The 18984-nt window shown below is 38.1% G+C and overlaps 1 protein-coding gene across 1 annotated transcript in view; it reads left to right on the forward strand.

The window, feature by feature from the left end:
* Positions 1–18984, forward strand: part of UNC13C (unc-13 homolog C (C. elegans)) — a 673935-nt gene that overhangs the window by 250388 nt on the left and 404563 nt on the right. The gene's annotated exons all lie outside the window — the stretch shown is intronic.

Below are 18984 nucleotides of genomic sequence, written 5' to 3' on the forward strand. Positions count from 1 at the left end.
CTATAAAGAAAGCTGAGTGCCAAAAAATTGATGCTTTTGAACTGTGGTGTTGGAGAAAACTCTTGAGAGTCCCTTGGCCTGCAAGGAGATCCAACCAGTCCATTCTGAAGGAGATCAGCCCTGGGATTTCTTGGGAAGGAATGATGCTAAAGCTGAAACTCCAGTACTTTGGCCACCTCAGGCGAAGAGTTGACTCACTGAAAAAGACTCTGATGCTGGGAGGGATTAGGGGCAGGAGAAGGGGACGACAGAGGATGAGATGGCTGGATGGCATCACCGACTCGATGGACCTGAGTCTGAGTGAACTCCGGGAGTTGGTGATGGACAGGGAGGCCTGGCGTGCTGTGATTCATGGGGTCACAAAGAGTCAGACATGACTGAGTGACTGAACTGAACTGAAGTGATGTGCCAGGCATTGTTCAAGGCACTTGGAGACAAAACAAGGTCTTGCTTGTTGTGTAGCTTGAATTCTTGTAGGCATGATAATGAAAATTAAACATAAGCAAAAAATGTGGAAGATGGTCATAATATCTATGTACATAGAAAAAGATAAAGCTGGATAAAGGGAATTGAGAGTGCTGAGGTGGAGGTGAATTTTGGCAGGGGAGTAGAGGCAGTTTGCATGTTGCAGTATTAAATACAGCAAGGTTAAATAAGTCTCATTGAAAATATGAGATTTAAACAAAAACATATCCCATGCAGTAAATAGCCCTAAGTTATAATATTTTGAGTTCTTGTATTTGCTTCTCAACAGCTTCCCACATGGCTCAGTGGTAAAGAACCCACTTGCCAATATAGGAGACTTGGATTCTGTCCCTGGGTGAGGAATATCCCCTGGAAGAGGAAATGGCAACCCACTCTAGTATTCTTGCCTGGAAAACCCCATGGACAAAGGAACTTGGCAGGCTACCGTCCATGGGGTTGTAAAGAGTCGGACACAACTGAGAACACACACACTCAAGGAAAAAGTAAATTTTTTTTCCTTTTTTTTGTTCTCTCAGTTCAGTTCAGTCGCTCAGTCGTGTCTGACTCTTTGCAACCCCATGAATCGCAGCACGCCAGGCCTGCCTGGCCATCACCAACTCCTGGAGTTCACTCAGACTCACGTCCATCGAGTCAGTGATGCCATCCAGCCATCTCATCCTCTGTCGTCCCCTTCTCCTCCTGCCCCCGATCCCTCCCAGCATCAGAGTCTTTTCCAATGAGTCAACTCTTCGCATGAAGTGGCCAAAGCTCTGGAGTTTCAGCCTTAGCATCATTCCTTCCCAAGAAATCCCAGGGCTGATCTCCTTCAGAATGGACTGGTTGGATCTCCTGCAGTCAAGGGACTCTCAAGGGTCTCTTCCAACACCACGGTTCAGAAGCACCAATCTTCGATCTCAGCCACCTCTGTGTTATTTTGGCCGCGATGTATTTATGCCTATCAGTGTTTGTCCACATGGTCAAACAAAATTGGAGCAAAAATTCTTACTTTGTGTGATTCAGGGTCTCCAACAGAGAAGCAGATGCCTATTTATGCAGAGTGATTCATGGTTAAAAGGCAAGTCCCTGGACCATGAGAACCTGTCCTCCCCCTCCTCAGGACTCAGGGCTCCAGGGACTCCTGTGCTGAAAGCAAGCATCCCTGGGATACTGCACACCTGTCTTCAACCCTCGTCTTGAACCCACTCTGCCCTTGTCTCACTCCGTTCTAAATGTTTAGCTGTATGGAGGTCTAGTTGCTTGAGGAAAGAGGGTTTAAGGGTAGAACTAGAAGTTTAATGGGGTAAAAGTCCTAGAAACCAAAGAGGAAAAAAAGATATTTCCTAGCTCTCTTATTAACTTTGGCATTAGAGGACATTATAGGTCCTTGGGAGTCGTAATTCTATATTCCAGTTATAAACTCTCCTAAATAGTTCCAAGATAGAGTGAAGAGTCTGTCATGTTAATCAGTACATGTTTATTTTATTAAAAGTGTAAGTAACTGGTTTTATAACTAGACTAATTATCAAAAGCAATTCCCTGCTATTTAGTAGCTGTATTAATTTTGAACAAATCATTTAACTTCTCTGAACCACAGTTTCATCTTCTATAAAATAAAAATAATAACTTCTACTTGAAAAGTTTCTGTATTACAAAGACTACTTAAAATGAGTCTAGTGCAAAACCTGCCCTGTTGTTGGTGTTCAACAAATTGAAGAAATGTTTAATGTCATGTATTAAAGAAAGCTGAGCACTGAAGAATTGATGCTTTTGAACTGTGGTGTTGGAGAAGACTTTTTTTTTTTTTTTGGAGAAGACTCTTGAGAGTCCCTTGGACTGCAAGGAGATCCAACCAGTCCATCCTAAAGGAGATCAGCCCTGGGTGTTCATTGGAAGGACTGATGTTGAAGCTGAAACTCCAATATTTTGGCCACCTGATGCGAAGAGCTGACTCATTTGAAAAGACCCTGATGCTGGGAAAGATTTAGGGAGGGAGGAGAAGGGGATGGCAGAGGATGAGATGGTTGGATGGCATCACCGACTCAAGGGACATGGGTTTGGGTGGACTATGGGAGTTGGTGATGGATAGGGAGGCCTGGTGTTCTGCAATTCATGGGGTCTCAAAGAGTCAGACATGACTGAGCCACTGAACTGATATTAAACAAAAATTCACTAGATTGCAATTTTTTTTGTCTAGCAAAACAAGTGTTAAGTTTTCTAATCAGTATTTTTGTTGAAAGTATTTTTTATCTTGGTTGTTTAAATTTGTTGCTTTGTCACTAGTTAGATGATTAATGCTTCATCTATGAGCACGATCATGAATGAAGGTTGCGTGGCATAAAATATTTGCTTTTGTAATAAAATGCAGTGATGTTCCATATTTTTTTTCATGATGACAGATTCATGCATCTATGATACAAATATTTCCCCCTTAATACTACTTGGTGCAGCTTTATTTGTTTTGGTTGTATATAAGTCAGTGTTTTATAATTACACATATTCATACATAATCACATCTCAACAAGTTTATATGTCTCTTCGCATGTGTGTGTGCTCATGGTCAGTCATGTCCGAGTCTTTGCAAACCCATGGACTATAGTCTGCCAGGTTTCTCTGTCCATGGGATTTCCCAGGCAAGAATACTGGAGTGGGTTGCCACTTCCTACTCCAGAGGATCTTCCTGACCCAGGGATTGAACCCACATCTCTTAAGGCTCCTGCATTGGCAGGCAGATTCTTTACCACTGCACTAGTTGGGAAGCCGTATGTCTCCTTAAAACTAAGGATAACCTACTTTAGGTCCTCCATGTCAGGAACTGTGAAGAGCCTGGTACTTTACCTTACTTACTAGCTGACAAGTTAGCCCACCATAATTTCACACTTGCTGGCAGAAGACACGAGACTCCTGGATCAGAGACATGAACATAGCTCAAGGCACAGCAGATAGCATGAGCTTCATGTTTGCATCCGTTTCTCTTGTCCCCTAAGCCCACACGGGCAATGTGATGACAGACCTAGATGGATGCAAGATACACAGTGGATTTGTGTCAGTTGTAAGCTTAGGAACCCCCAATCTTTTGAAAGAAAACAAACCAAATTTTGCCCCAGAAAGACATTTTATTTACTATACTGGTCAGCACACATATCTGTTTTCTACTTCAGAAGAGTGCAGTATCTTTATATATATTCCACAAACTCTATAAAAGGTTAACTCAGAAGCCAATGCCTCCACTTTCAGAGTGTACAGAAATGCAAGAAACTCATGAAAAACTGTCTCCCAGCACTCCACAGCACTTAGTAGTCTAGATACACTGTAGGAATTCAATAAATGTTGAATGAATCTGACCAGAGAATCATGAAGTCATTGCTAAAATTGACATGACCACTTATTTATGTGTCCTCTGTGCTGATTTCCCTGTCACTTGCGTTTCTGAGGAAGACACTAAGAACTCAAATATTTGTATAAAAATGATGTTTTCCAATACTAAGGGCCCACGTCAATCAAAGATAGCGATGAATGGGAACAAAGGAATTAGTTCAGTTAGTATTACCAATAAGGAGTTCCTCATTGGTTATATTAACAAGAGTTATAATTAGTGGTATGCTGGTGTTTTACAGCTGGCTTATTGCTAAAGGAACAAGGCCCCAATTTGTATTGTTTGCCTATTTTCCTGGTCTAAGTTATCCTACGTAGACAGTTTCAAGCTATTAAACTGACAGTGCTGAATGTGGAGTTGGGGAAAGATGTATACAGTCTGGACCAGCTCTATTACACCACTGGTTGTATTGGATAAAATGAAAATAATAGAACCAAATACCCTTTCTCTCAATTTTTCCCCCCTCAGTGTTCTCTCTCAATATAAAAAGTGTAATGAAACTTGTAGGGATATACCATATTTGATAAATCTGGTCCTGGTTGTTTTTTCTAGAGAAAATCAAAGGGATTAACTTTACATGACAGCCACCTAGCCTGTGAACAGGACTCAGATCAGGATGCTACCTAGCTTGCATCCTGCTGCTGCTGCTGAGTCACTTCAGTCGTGTCTGACCCTGTGCGACACCATAGATGGCATAGACGGCAGCCCACCAGGATGCCCTGTCCCTGGGATTCTCTAGGCAAGAACACCGGAGTGGGTTGCCATTTCCTTCTCCAATGCATGAAAGTGAAAAGTGAAAGTGAAGTCGCTCAGTTGTGTCCGAACCTCAGCGACCCCCATGGACTGCAGCCCTCCAGGCTCCTCCGTCCATGGGACTTTCCAGGCAAGAGTACTGGAGTGGGATGCTATTGCCTTCTCCGAGCTTGCATCCTGTATAGTAGTATTTTGATGGGTGCAAAAGTCTGTTTTCCCTGATACATTGCTCTCAGGTTATAAGGTAAGAGTTTATAGTAGACTACTTCTCACTGACTTAGTCACTTACTCTTAAGACCCATGTATTTTGTATGGGAGTCTAATTGTCAATGTCTCAATTGATTTATCTTGCATAGCGAGGCAGAATGACCAAGTTGTGAATACAGGAATTAATATATCCTGTGACCAGCTATTGCCTATTCATTAAAGGATGCTGAGGATACCAGACTTCTAAGGAGAGATTTATGTGATGGATGGATAGACAGCCACATATGAATCTAAAGGAAAAATCCATGTGGATCTCTGTATCATTTTTGTGTTAATGACCATAGTAAGAAACATGTCCATTTTCATTTTTTAATTATTTTTATTTTTTAAAATATAAATGTATTTATTTTAATTGGAAGTAACTATACTTAAGCATCACTGGCCAGATGTTTCTTGCCCAAATCCAGAGACTCACATACTGTAATCTAAAATCAGCTCCAGTATATCAACGTATATTGAGAGAAGATCATTGATTACACACATGGTAAGGTGCTCCTCAAAGGAGCCAGGCAGATTCAATAAGGTCTTATCACTTTCTGCTTCTCCATTCAGCACAGTGAACCCCTCCTCAAATCTGTATAGTTTGATTTCCTCCTCCTTCCTTCCATTCTAATTATACCTGTGTTTGTTTGTTTTAAATACTGGATTTAAAAAGTGTTTCTGTAATACTAGTTTGACAGCCTTCTAGCAGAGTTGATGACACATTAGGTTAAACATAGATGGATTTTTCTCTTCTAAATAGCTGTAATCACCTTTTAGTTGCATGTGTGCTTTTTAAAGTTCCATTTCAATTTCAGTAACTATACCTGAAAATGCAAGGTATATCCATCAGGACCAAACAATGCTTACTCTCTATTAACCTCTGATTGCATTGGGCAGGTGAAGTGTTCCTATGATAAGAACAATAAGAGTAAAGTTTTGATTATAAAAATAATCATTTGTTTTTCAATTTTCAGAGAAGCATAGTTGCTAGAATGACAATATTTGTCTCAAATCCTGAGGCAGACAAGAGAACTGGGACAGTAGTTTAATATCTAATTACTCCAGATTCTCCGTTTATGTTCATTTGCTTTAAAAGGAATACCTAAAAAATAACTGAAAAGAATCCTTCCAATCACTGATTTTGCTGTTTTTGCTTGATGGTATGTGTGAAAGTGATAGCCACTCAGTCATGTCAAACTCTTTGCAACTCCATGGACTGTAGCCCACCAGGCCCTGATGTCCATGGGGTTTCCCGGGCAAGAATACTGGAGTAGGTTACCATTTCCTCCTCCAGAGGAATTTCCTGACCCAGGCATCAAACCTAGGTCTCCTGCATTGCAGGTGTGTGTGTGTGTGTATATATATATGTGTGTGTGTATATATATATGTGTATATATATATATATATATATATATTTTTTTTACCGTTTGAGATACCAGAGGAAGTAGAATATGTACCAATACTAATATGTGTCAAATCTTAACTAAATATTACAGATGAAAATGAAATTAGTTCCTATTTTTGAGAGGTCTGCAATCTGAGTGAAAATCAGATATGATCAAATGATTATTATTATAAGAGGAGTAAATTCAGTACCTTGGTAGCATAGTCAAATGGTTCTTGGCTATTAAAATTGTTTAAGATCATTAAATTGAGCTTCATTAATGCTATAGACTTCTGATTTCTTGTACAACCCTGGGCCATCACTCCTCTGAGTACCTTCATGAGTTGAAGAGGACTTTTCAGCAGATGGATGGATAGGTTAGGGAAGCCACTTCTGAACTTGCTAAGCATAAAGGGCTTATGCTTGAAACTTTCTTAGATATGAGAATGTTGCTGAGCCTAATGGTGTCAGGAGTTTTCCACCAATAACATGGGAGTCAGAGCACAGACGAAGCTATTGAGGGAAAGAAGTAACAGACTTGGAATCAGTGACCAGGGAAACATTTTTTAAAATAAGTGATTGATAACACAATATTCTATCCCTGCATTTTTGTTTCAGTTAGAATCTCTCCAACAGCCACTCCCTGGTTGGCAATTCATTAAACCAATACTTGTGTGTATGCGTATATGCATGCCCTCAGTCATGTCTGACTCTTTGTGATCCCACAGACTGTTGCCCACCAGGCTTCTCTGGCCATGGGTTTTCCCAGGCAAGAATATCAGAGCAGGTTGCCAATTCCTGTTCCAGGGGATCTTCTCAACTCATGGATCAAACCAGAGTCTCTTGCGTCTCCTGCATTGGCAGGCAGATTCTTTACCACTGCTCCACCTGGGAAAGCCAAACCAGTACTTGATATATATTCATTGTCTTTCTAAAAGTATATTTTAATCGTATTGAAAGGATCTGTAATATCTCTTCAAATAGTGAGATAACCATGGAATAACATCCCCAGGGCTTGACTCAATTATGTTTTCTGTGAATGGGGTACTTCTTAGATACACAGAGCTTGAGTTTTCTTCTTTTTTTGTTTTCCCCTTGGTCTTTCTTGGTATTACCTATCAAAGTTAGACCACTGGATAAGATGTGTCTTTATTCTGAGCTAAACGCTGGGTCATGTTTTGTGTTTCTTTTAGCATAGGGTAAACTGTAAAAAGGATTCAAAAACATTGAGGATAAGAGGGAACTTAGGCTGTAAAAGCCTGGCAGCAACCTAATGGCTCAGTTTCTGCCTTCAGGCACTACCAGTTTTCATTAGTGAGTGATAGGAGAGAGATTGTTAAAAAAAAAAAAAAAACCAAAACCTAATTTTCCTTATTGATAGGAGACAGATTGTTAAAAATTTCAGTGGATTAAATATGCAGCATATTTCTAAAGAACAGTATGATTAAAAGGAACATGAGGCTATGCGGCTTTAGCTTTGAGAAATGTAGTTCTTTGCTATTGGGTATTTGATTGTATTTAATGGCCTTCAAGTAAAGCATATTACAAGAACCTAGTGTTTCATTAACTTACAAATGATTGTACTGTATAAACTATGTATAAGTGAATGTTGAGTCTTTCCAGAGAGGTTACTTATAAAATTAGCTTTAAACCAAAAAAATGTTGATATATACAATTTCATATTTACTATAGCTTTGAGCCACAGAAGCCTGGTTTAGGAGTTTAAAAACTAACACTCTAAATTGAGACCCTATGTGGTATGAATTTTAATTAAATGAATATTATTTTCATATCATAACAATTGCTTAGTTACAAGTGACTTTAGGGGCTATATATTTTACTTGTTTTCTTTTGTGTAGCATGTGATGTTATGAGTTTAATCTCAGTGCAGATGATGTTAACAGAGGGGTAAGAAAGGTTCCTGGTGTAGGGAATTGCAAGCTTTAGAAAATACTGTTGTCTCTTTGATTAAACAATCTGTGAAGGAAATGAGCCCTGGAAGATACATATAATAATTGAGTTGTTAGAAATTAATCCCCGACACCTGGCATTGTCCTCATAAGACTAAAGTTAAGAAATTTTCAGAAGCACATTTAACAGCTGCATTTTAGCTTTTCGCTTCTCCATCTCATTATACTAAAACCTAGGACTGTTTGGTTGTTTTGCTATGAAAAATAGTTTTAATCATTGAAACTATAACCTGAAATCCCCTTTACTACCAGAATGGTGACTCTTTCACATCCCCTTTATGTCTTTAAAAACTTAAAAATGACATTAGCTTTTGAAAAATAATGTAAAAATGAATAATGAGGTAGTCAGCACTTCTGAAACCATGTTTCAAAAGAACAGAGATTTGAAAGAAAAAGCCTGCTTTAAAGTGCTAAGGAGCATTGCAGAGTGGCAAGAGGTCAATGCCTAGGAAAGGAGAGAGTAATTTAGTAGAATACAAAAGCTCTCCTTGATGATGAGACCATTTACTCTTTAAAATATTATAGCAGTTTGAATTGGGAGCTTTACCAGCATTCACAAAGTGGAATGAAGGTGTTGCCAAAGAAAGTAGTAAGAACCACCTCAGTCAAGACCCTTGTTAAGGAATCCAGAATTACTTCAACAGTCTTTCAGACCATCTCTCGGTCTCCTTGATCGGTCCTCTAATCCATCACGAACCACACTGCCAGACCAGTCTTCTTAAAACATTGCTTTCGTCATGTTAGTCTCATGGCTACATACTCACAGCAAGATGGATGTGACAGTTCTGTCCAAGATGAACTGCAGATAGGGAGGTTAGTAATTAGGAAGTCAACAGAAAGAATGCCAGGTGTAACAGGGTAAAAGTCACAAAAAATTGTGGTGATCCTGATTTAAAGAAAGAAACAAATGAGAGGGGATGTGAAGAAGGAAAAGAGACTGTGACAAATGGAAATGGACAAGGCTTGATACCTCTTAGATATGAGAAGCAAAGAAGACAGAAGGGCATCAGTGATGGTCTGGAGCCCTGAGAATGTCAGCTTGGTACCACAAGCTGCTTATCCTGCACAAGCATTTACATGTCTTGCAGCGCAGTTTCTGCAGGCCTAAATACAAGAATGATGGAATGTATAATTTCTTAGGCTGTTCAAGTTTTACAACTTGGGTTAGCTGTTACAAAGGATTTTAAGCTTCTGCAATTGAGCAAATGGTGATAGTACAAAAAGCAGAGAAGTCAAAAGAAGACATCCAAAAAAATCTGCAGGAAAGATCATTGGTTCTAAAATGGAGTCTTCACGTGAGAGTGCTGATAAGTTTGTGGAAATATTCAAGAACACTTAAAAACTATTTATTGGTATCACTGTGCTCCAGAACAAACATGTTCCTTGCCTCCTTTGGTGAAGTTAATTCATATACATGTTTAGTATGAATTAGAGAAAAAGTGAAAGAGTGAAAGCAAGAAATGAGAAAGGACACCATTTAGAAGTGATGGCAATTCAACATGCCAGTTCAGTGTCTTATTAACACATGCCCAGAATGAGTAAGAGTTGGAAGATAAGAATATGCTGTAACTCATAGTTTCACTTTCCTCTGATCTCTCAGTTGAGAACAGTATTGTCCCACTGCACATAATTTTCTGTATTTTTCATACAACCATGGAATCTAAACTCAAACCAAGTGCAGTCAACCCCTTGCTATCTGCAGGAGATTGGTTCCAGGGCCCTCACAGTTACCAAAATTTGAGGATGCTCATGTCCTTTATATAAAAAAAGGTTTAGTATTTGGGCATAACCTATGTACATCCTGCTGTATACTTTTAATCACCTCTAGATTACTTACAATAACAAGTAGAATATAGATTTCCTTCTCCAGAGGATATTCCTGACCCGGGGATTGAACTCAAGTCTCCTGTGTTTCCTGCATTGCAGGGTGATTCTTTACTTGCTGAGCCATCAGAGGCTCCCAAATGCTATTTAGATAGTTGTAAATGCTATGCAGATAGTTGCCAGCACACAGAAAATTCAATTTTCACCTTGGGGAATTTCTGAATTTTTTTTTCTAAATATTTTCAATCTGCAGTTGATTGAACCTAGGGATATGGAACTGGTAGATCCCTAGGGCTAGCTCATCTCATTCTCCATCAAGGAACTAATGATACTGCAAGGTAAAAGGAAATATGGCTGAACCTGTTTTATTGAGATATCGTGTTGGTCTCTAATGTAGCTCCCTCCACCGGGATCATCAGTGATGGTTTAGAGGACTAGATATGACTTTCCATAAAGACAACCATCCTACTTTATGCTTACAGTTCACAGTACCCAGGAAATAATGAAGAGGAGTCTGGAATGATTAGTACTAGGGAGAAGCTTTATGCTTTGAATTTTATTTCTAAGTCAGAGCTTAAATAATTGAGAGGATAAAAGCAGTGTTTTTCAAGATTAGGACTAGCAGAAAAAATGAACTTGGTTCGAGCATCTATGAGACCTTTGTCTAACATAAATAACTGGAACCAGGATTATATATGAGGGTTAGGCAAGGAATAAACCCAGCCAAGACACATGCTTATCAGGGCTGAGGCACTAACCAAAATAATATCAGAGGAAAGAAGCCTAGACCAAAGCTGAGTCAGAAGAGGAAGTTAATGGTGCTCAGAATACCACACGGGGTGCAATTGCAACTTTGGCTTGCTGCCCTTTTCTTTAATTCTTTAAGTAGATAGCTACCCACAAGTGTGTGTCTGAGAGAGACTCTGTTACTAATATGTTCCCTAGTTGGAGGAATGTAGCTTAGCCACAGGGCAGCAGTGGGCCAGCATACATTCAATCAATTTCAATGATGTTCCTATTTAGACAAGTCTATAATGAAATAAAAAAAATTTTTTAATGAAATTAAAAGACGCTTACTCCTTGGAAGGAAAGCTATGACCAACCTAGATAGCATATTCAAAAGCAGAGACATTACTTTGCCAACAAAGGTTCGTCTAGTCAAGGCTATGGTTTTTCCTGTGGTCATGTATGGATGTGAGAGTTGGACTGTGAAGAAGGCTGAGTGTTGAAGAATTGATGCTTTTGAACTGTGGTGTTGGAGAAGACTCTTGAGAGTCCCTTGGACTGCAAGGAAATCCAACCAGTCCATTCTGAAGGAGATCAGCCGTGGGATTTCTTTGGAAGGAATGATGTTAAAGCTGAAACTCCAGTACTTTGGCCACCTCATGCGAAGAGTCGACTCATTTGAAAAAGACTCTGATGCTGGGGGGATTGGGGGCAGGAGGAGAAGGGGATGACAGAGGATGAGATGGCTGCATGGCATCACTGATTCGATGGATGTGAGTCTGAGTGAACTCCGGGAGTTGGTGATGGACAAGAAGGCCTGGCGTGCTGCGATTCATGGGGTCTCAAAGAGTCGGACACGACTGAGTGACTGATCTGATAATGAAATAATTGCTATCAATAATACATAATCTACTTACACATGTTTTCTCAATTGGTGCTCACAACAAAGCCACTGTGAAGATAATTTTTGAATTTTCTATGGATAATCAAGGTTCATAGAGTTTAAAAAATATTTACTGGTTGAGTCACTAGGCTCTTACCTTCTTACGTGACTAAGTCTTTGCCTGATAATCCACTTTAGTGTGGGGTCCTTAACATTCCCCCTGCTCCTCAGGCTTCTGTCTCATACTTTCCATGTATTATTTCACAGATAAGAATCTTTGATTCCAAACCAAGACCATGGATAACTTAATACCTCATCTCTCCAGTGGCAAGGCTTACTCACTTGACCTTCCATGTTTGTCTTCTCTGTTACATGCCAGAGTTGGCAATAGGGAGATAAAGGTTACTAAGTTTTATTTCTCATTTTTTTGAAACCTATATTCTATCAGGGACATCCACATGAACAAACAAAATTCTGTTTTATAGGCATTATGGGGAAAGACTTAGACCAACCATCCTCAAATATTTTTCAGCCTCAGTTCAACCAAAGAGTAGGGATACCATTCTCTCAGTAACAAATATTTAATTTTAACCCACACAGCTGCTGAGAAGTCCATCTGAAAAGCTGGAGTCATGATCTTACCCCTTCTTCATTCCCGTACTCCCAAGTCCCTCCCACTGAGCATCCCCGATGTTGAGGTTGCAGTCAAGTAGAGTTGGTAGAGATGAGGAAGATGCACTTACACCTGCCTGATGGGTTGATGACTGTTACATTCAAGTTTCATTTGCGAGATCAGTCAGTGTCAGCTTATGCCACCGAGTGAGGAGACCAGTGCCAGTAAAGGAAATAACAGAGTTAAAATTAGACAAGTAGGGAATTGTGTGATTTCTCCAAGGATCTATAAGGAGTTCAAGATGACTAGAACAAGGAAGTATAGGGAGAAGTCCAAAAAGATGAGACTGGAGGAGAAATCATACCTTACTGAGTTCTGGTATCTTGTGGGCACTGAGGCATATTGAGTGTAAAAGATGACATTTTCAAGTTTGTGTTCTAGAAAATCACTCTGTTAATGATGTTTAAAAAAAAGTGGTCTGGCAAAAATTTTAAGATATTAGTTAAGATAGTAAAGCCTGGGCTAGGGACCATCAATGGGAAAGTTCAGGAGAGAGGCAACTGTGCATTTTATACTTTTATACTTTAGAACAAATGGAGATGTGTGTTAATAATTGATGGTGTTTAAAAAAAATTGGTAGCCAAGCAGCAGCTGTAAGAGATTATAAGCCTGAATGCTTGTTAAACTTAGTTAAAAATTGCCCCTGGGAAAGCAAAGTCATTTTTTTCTTATTGCTAGTGATATGGCTGGACAGTTGCTCCAGTTTAGAAAAATAAGGATGCTTTGAGGAAGAATCACACAAGAGACAGTAACGAAGCACTGTTACTCATAATACCCAATCACTGTTGCTCTTGATGGCGTTAGTTCAGTTCAGTCCCTCAGTCGTGTCTGACTCTTTGCGACCCCATGAACTGCAGTACCCCAGGCCTCCCTGTCCATCACCAACTCCCAAAGTTTACCCAAACTCATGTCCATTGAGTCAGTGATGCCATCCAACCATCTCTTCCTCTGTTGTCCCCTTCTCCTCCCACCCTCAATCTTTCTCAGCATCAGGGTCTTTTCAAATGAGTCAGCTCTTCACATCAGGTGGTCAAAATTGATGGCTTAAAGGACAATAATTTGGAAAAAGCTCTAGACAATGACAGTTCTGAGTTGAGTAATTCTGAAAAGCTGGACTCTGAATAATAATTTGTTTTGTTTATATTTTCCTTTTTATATGTGAGAAAAATATATATGACATATGACAGAAATTTTTGCCAGAGAGTCACTTAAAGAGGGCCCTTCAATAAGTATAAAATTTAAATTCTAACTTCAAGGAGAGCATGGTATCAGAGATTAATTTGATTTTTCCCCAATGGTGTATAAAATAACATTTCATCTTATGACAGATAGTATCTTAGTTTTGATGAGATAAAGAATCAATAAATCTTTAGGAACTGCTGATTAATTGCCTGTGGGGAGTGAGTCATCAATTACACAAACACAAATATTCATTCATTGTTGACAATAATGGAAATCTTTTCCAGAAAATGAAGAAAAGAAAAAGAAAATATCCTGAATGACATATCCTAATATGCTGCAGGTGAATAAAGTGTATCATGGTCATCAAGAAAAGTGTTAAAATGGGTGTAAAATACATCACAGTAATCAGAAAAAGCAATATTGGTCATTGTATGTTTAAGTAAGGTAATAAATGCAGAGAGTTGTTTTTTAAAGTCTGAAAGGGTGTACAGTTGTACTAGAGGAGTGGGAGTTAAAATGATTTAGTTAAACTTTTACACTGCCTTAATATTCCATAATGCTAAAAAAGATTGATTATATAACCCTGCCCAATAATTGCCTTGGAAACACAGACATAAACAGAAGTATTATGTTTTTTTTCAGGCTTATAGTCTTCAATTAATTTAACAACTCCTTTGGATATAAGCAGAGTCTACCAATTTTCTGATTTCTAATGGAAATCAGCAAGTCTCCAAATATTACCAATTAAGCATCAAGCTTCCACATGTGGAAATAGCACATCTTTGTCCCATAATCAGAAAGTGCTACTTTCAGGAAACCTGCTTATAGCTTTCATGCATTACTCCTCTGAGTCTTCTCAGAGTTCTTTTTCAATCTGAATAGACTCAGTATGTTATCAAGTCAATTTTGGAGTAAAAATAATTGCTATGTATTTAGTAAAATCAGCTTTACCCCTCTTACCTGTGTGTCAGAGTTCTTAAAAATTACTGAATATCATATATATCTTTTATAAAATTTGTATTTTTTTTGTAATGAAATAATTAACTGAACCTGACTCAAGGTATATAGCCATACATTTTTTTACACAGATTTTATTAAACTCAGTAAACTCCTTTTAGTATAATTAGGCGAAGAAGTAAGAAATAAAACCATGAAAAATATGAAAACTTTTTAAGAGAACAAATGTTGAATTAGAATACATCTCACTTAATTTAGCCTATAAAATTATATCCATTGTCAATTATATGTGGTCATTGACGTTCCAGACATTTCTGTGGATCTCATGATGCCTTTGTCTCATTTGTAATGCCTCTAGTCTAAAGACTCCTTTTTCATCAGAGGAACACTTGAATAGCTGGAGAGAAACCACTTGGGGAGGATTGGGACTATTTTATACAGTGATACAGGGCTTCTAATCTGAAGATAATAGCCTTTGAATACATTTTTTTAAATTTTATTTTATTTTTAAACTTTACATAATTGTATTGGTTTTGCCAAATATCAAAATGAATCCACCACAGGTATACATGTTCCCCATCCTGAACCCTCCTCCCTCCTCCCTCCGCATACCATCCCTCTGGGTCGTCCCAGTGTACTAGCCCAAGCATCCGGTATCGTGCATCGAACCTGGACTGGCATCTCGTTTCATACATGATATTTTACATGTTTCAATGCCATTGTCCCAAATTTTCCCACCCTCTCCCTCTCCCATAGAGTCCATAAGACTGTTCTATACATCAGTGTCTCTTTTGCTGTCTCGTACACAGGGTTATTGTTACCATCTTTCTAAATTCTATATATATGCGTTATTATACTGTATTGGTGTTTTTCCTTCTGGCTTACTTCACTCTGTATAATAGGCTCCAGTTTCATCCACCTCATTAGAACTGATTCAAATGTTTTCTTTTTAATGGCTGAGTAATACTCCATTGTGTATATGTACCATAGCTTTCTTATCCATTCATCTGCTGATGGACATCTAGGTTGCTTCCATGTCCTGGCTATTATAAACAGTGCTGCGATGAACATTGGGGTATGAATACATTTTTTTTAATTCAAATGCTAGAAGCACCTCTGAATCAACTGGGACAGGCCTCTGAATTCTCCTACAAAATATATACATTATATATATATGCATGTTATTAATATTAATATATATTATATAATTATAATATATTAATATAGTTCTCTCTATATATATATTTATATATACATTATTAAGAACATGATGTTCAAGGCAAGACACTCCCACAATGGATATCAAGATCTACCAGGTATTTCTAGGCCTGGGAAATTGCTGTCCTTAAGATTTAACAAGGGTAAAATGGGATTAATGGGAAGCCTCAACTCATATTGTTGTAAATGTAGAATTGTGTAATCATAAAAGCAGTAGAGTATGATAGTGCTAACTCTGACTTAGATCATGATCTTTGGGATGATTCTGAACTATTCTGTGCCTTCGTTTCTTCATCTATAAAATGGGAGAAATAATTGTACCTATTCCTCAGTGGATTTTTTTGAGAATAAAATGACATAATACTTGTAAAGATTGAATTTGATGATTAGTATTATGTCTGGCTCCTGGTAAGCACATTTAAATGTCAGCTAGAATTAGCTAGTTTGTTGGATACATTAGAGACAGGATAATCGAATCAGCTATTACAGAAAGGGGTGAAATCAAACAGCTCTTCCCTAAAATTAGATTTCCCTTCAGAATTACCTGCCTGCTGTTGCCCCTGTTGATGACTGCCTCTGACCTCCTCCTCATCCAGCCTAACTACTTTCTTTTGGATTTTAACTGATATCCATGAACCTGACCTCTTGCCAAAAAGTCAATTATTTCCTTACCTACTGTGTTCTTTCCATGCTTCACCTTTTTTTGGTTGTTGTTATTTAATCACTCCCAGACCTCTCCTGGTTAGGAAGCCTCTCGGTAACTATTACACAAATAATTGACATTTGTATAGCACTTCACAGTATTTACCAAGCACTTTTCTATTCAAAAAGTGAGGCTATTAGGGCAGGATCTTTTTTTAAAGTTTGAAATAAAAGCATTATTATTACTTGATGGATAAGCTCTTTAAAGTATATGTTTATCCAAACTTCTTAGAGTAATGGTAAAAATGTAAAACAAGAAAACACAACCTGATGAACACTTTGGGCGCTACCTGTGAAGCTTAAGAGAATATATTTTACTGCATTACAGTTTTAAAAATTATAAAATATAGGTTTAATTGAATAACAAGCTCAGATGAGACAGATGAATTTTGGATCCATGTGTTCTAACTTCGGCTCAAGTTTGGCCTCATTCCTTGTGTATCTCTCTTCTGATGAGACAAGCATAAAGGTGAAGTGTGATTCAAGAACATATCTGTGCGTTATTTATTCCTGAATCTGTGAATATATACAGTTACTCCAAATTCTAGATGGGCTTTGGAATTTAAGTTCCATGAGAAGGAAAACACAAAGACAATAAGTAATCTGTTATTGATAGGAAGAAAATATATGACTCACTTATATAACACTTTGCAGTTTATAAATCACTTTCTCAACCATTATCACAATTGAATATGTTTCTCTACAAAGTTATTAAAGTCACATTATTTAGGAGTCAAAACATTTCAAAACACTTCGAGGCAGTGACTTAGTATGATTGCTATGTAATGTGGTGGAAAGACATTTATTGATGAACATTTTATGCCATTATTATTCTGTTCACAGAGGAGTGAAAGTAGAAAGTGCAAGGAATCAGAGTCTTAGATTGGAGCAAATGAAACTGGAAAAATGCTTTGGAAACCCACTTACATAATCCTTTCCCATCTATTTATTTATTTATTTTCACATATATTTAGTGTTTGAGATATGTGTGTGGTGGGGGAGGTTCAAGCATGAACAAGCAGGGAGAGAAGAATATGGAAAGAGGATAGGAGGGAAGCAGGATGTCACACGGAGATAGCAGTAGTCTTTCTGAAGATGAGTGTTCAGAAGAAAAAAAAATATACTGCCCTTCTGTACTCTGCGGTTTCTTGGAGTTCATGAGAGAATGTTGCCAATATGTCTTTTGTGATCTCAATTCTTGCTCTTTGTCACCATGACTATCACAGCCCTTAACCTAGAGAGTGTCTTATGTACTCAGTCATGTCTGACTCTTTGCAAACCCATGGACTGTAGCCACCAGGCTCCCCTGTCCATGGGGATATTCCAGGCGAGAATACTGGAGTGGGTTGTCATGCCCTCCTCCAGGGGATCTTCCCAATCCAGGGATGGAACCCAGGTCTCCCACGTTGCAGGCAGATTCATTACTGCTGAGCCACCAATCAGCTGCTCTAGAGTGTCAGACAACAGAAGCTGTATTAACTCCTTTTTCACAGGTTCAGTGGTGCACCACTTAACTGTTGAATGTCATCTCCAGCTACCACACCCTGTCTCCCCTCCCATCTTTTATTCCTTCCCATTCTTTCTTTCCCCTTCCTTAGTCTCTGCCCCGTAATTACTTTTGTCCTGTATTCTGTGACCTATAGGTAACTTTTGTTTCAAGTGCATGACCTTAAGTATACTGTTCATCACTGACAGTGACACAACCATGTGCAATGGTTTTAATATTTCACATGTATTATTGGATTTGCTCCTTATTTTCAAACATGTAAGTTATGGCATTATTACTATTTATTACATCTTCATTAATATTTTGCTCTACTATTTTATATGAGTTGGATGAGGATTTCTGTAAATTGTCCAAGATCACCAAATTGGAAGTATTAGAGTTCAGACTGTTGGCTACTAAGAGATACAACAAGACAAAGGTTCGCCTTTGTTAAATTAAGCAGCAGGAATGAAAAGACAATCTTTGTGTCAGTGAAAACTGAATATTAAAATGCTGATAACCTATTATTGGCTGTTGCAGCCTGTTTCAATGGCAGAGCTGCCCAGCTAAAACATTGTGCCCGCATTGTGATACTTCTGGTGCAAAAGCTGGCTCTTAGCTAGAGGTTAGCAGGAGTTGTGCAGTTCAAGTGAGCAGAAGGGGATGATGATGACCTTTTTGGTTGTATAAAAAGACTGGCTTCGATGCAACAAAAATCAAATTCAATGTATTAAATTTATTTTAATAAACAAATATTAATGTATTTAAAATTATTTTAAATTGCAGATATAACATATGCTTATTATAAAAATTTTGAACATTACTAAATTTATAACATAGGGAGTCTTCTCTCTTTCTCTCATCCAATTTTATTCCACGGAGGTAAGTATGGTTATCAATTTGGTGAATATATTTCTAGACATTTTCCATGCATATATAAGCACCCATTCATATGAGGGTAAATAGGAAACTTAATAATATGGAAGTGTGCTTTCTTAACATACTGTATTTTTTATATATGCACATGTTTATTTAACTTATTTAATGATTGCATCACTTCCATTGTGTAATATTCTATAATTCATTCAATCAGTATATGGTTACTGAATATTTAGGTTACCTAGCTTTTGTTGTTAGTA

Source organism: Bison bison, unplaced genomic scaffold, assembly GCF_000754665.1.
Source record: "Bison bison bison isolate TAMUID 2011002044 unplaced genomic scaffold, Bison_UMD1.0 scf7180017864066, whole genome shotgun sequence".
Classification (NCBI taxonomy): domain Eukaryota; kingdom Metazoa; phylum Chordata; class Mammalia; order Artiodactyla; family Bovidae; genus Bison; species Bison bison.